The sequence below is a fragment of the Lolium rigidum genome, chromosome 7 (genome assembly GCF_022539505.1).
Source record: "Lolium rigidum isolate FL_2022 chromosome 7, APGP_CSIRO_Lrig_0.1, whole genome shotgun sequence".
In the NCBI taxonomy this organism is placed as follows: domain Eukaryota; kingdom Viridiplantae; phylum Streptophyta; class Magnoliopsida; order Poales; family Poaceae; genus Lolium; species Lolium rigidum.
Window position 1 is genome coordinate 171,718,484 of NC_061514.1, and position 1,548 is coordinate 171,720,031.

A 1,548-nucleotide genomic window follows, 5' to 3' on the forward strand; every position below is an offset into this window, starting at 1 on the left:
ATTTTTCTACCCCGCATATTAAATGTTGTTTAGCATGGCAAATACATGGCATGGGTGAGCTACGCAATTTAAACGAAGCGGGAAACCATATCCGGCAATTCCCAAATACTCCGCATACTAGTTATTAGGTGCGATGCAAACTACAATGGCACGACATGATGCGAAATGCAAACAAGCATATGAATGGCCTATTGATGTTCCTCATATTTTTCTGATAGATTTTCATATAAAATACTTGGCATTTGGAAATAGGGTTCAAAAGATATGGATTTAACCATTATATGCAAAACAGATAAAAGAAACGGGCTCGGGACAGAGAACTGGGCCGGACCTGGCCTGGGAACTCTGCTGCGCCTGTGCTGGGCCGGCGGTGGATAGATGCTGGGCGCACATCAGCATCTAGCTGCGCTAGCGAGACATGGGCTGAGGCCCGTCGGGCGCCGGATCTGGTCCAGGAACAGACAACAAAAATGGGTGGCTTAAATCGCTGTACTTAGGAATTGATCCCAGGATCTGATGAGTTATGAACCAAGGGGATTACCAATAGACTGCTGACTGCTTTGTGATTACTGAAAGGCGCGCGATAATATGAACAAGTAGACGCGGAGCTCGGACAGAAACATCCATGGCGGAGGGAGATCCAGTAGCGAATCAATCCTGCGATTCAACGCGAACCGGGATGGGGAAGTTAGGGCGCTGGGTGTAGAACAACTTGGGGAGTCAGAACCTAGTGTCCTTGGCATCGGGAGGCCACCGGAGCAGCGCCGGCGGCGAGCACCTGCGGCGGGAAAAGGAGGTCACCGTGGTTAGGTCGGTTGGGAGGGAGAGAAAATCAAAGGTGAGGTACAGGAGGTGCGGAATCTCACCATGAACATGTAGATGTGGTCAGAGAGGTCGGAGGAGGCGTGAGGCGGCCGGAATTGTCGCCGAAAGACGACGGCCAGAGAAGGGAATCGGCGAATTCGCCGTCGATTGGAGCTCTCCGGGCTCGATTCCTTTGGGGAGGATGGAGAGGACGACGATGCGGTTCTTCAGGTCATCTCATCTCGTCGAGGGAGCGCCCGTGGCGACGGCACGGTCGAGCTCACTGTAAGGCCGGCCATGGTTTGATGTCTCGTTTCTTCTATGTATACTTGTATCGATAGAAAGAGGGTGGAGGGGGAGATAGTGAAATTGGCGGCGGCAAGATGGGAGAGGGCTAGGGTTGCTGTGGCTTGAGAGGGATTAAAAAGGGGAGGGGAGTGGTTGGAACTTCACCGTGGTGGTGGATGATGACGTCGGGCAAGGAAAAGAGAACACGCTCCTCTCGTGCTCTCCCAGGAAGACGACAGGGAAAATAGATACCCTTTCGATGGGGATGGTGGGCTGATGTTGGAGGGATAGATGGGCCAAGGAGAGAGGCGGGCCTTTACGGGTGTGACAGGCTCCAAGCAAAACGGACCAGATTGGGGAACGAAGGTTATTTTGAAATATCAAGATAAGTTAATTTTAAGCTTTGAAAATATTTGAAACAGATTTGGAATTAGTTTTTCAACATATCCAAAATAA

General features: G+C 50.8%; 1 long non-coding RNA gene across 1 annotated transcript; it reads right to left on the reverse strand.

Annotated features, from left to right (window-relative positions):
• Positions 1–244: 244 nt before the first annotated feature.
• Positions 245–1,180, reverse strand: LOC124669312. The gene is made up of 3 exons (XR_006992120.1): positions 867–1,180; positions 542–778; positions 245–446 (listed from the first exon to the last, which is right to left on the reverse strand). It is a non-coding gene; the product is annotated as an uncharacterized LOC124669312 (long non-coding RNA).
• Between the last annotated feature and the right edge of the window lie 368 nt (positions 1,181–1,548).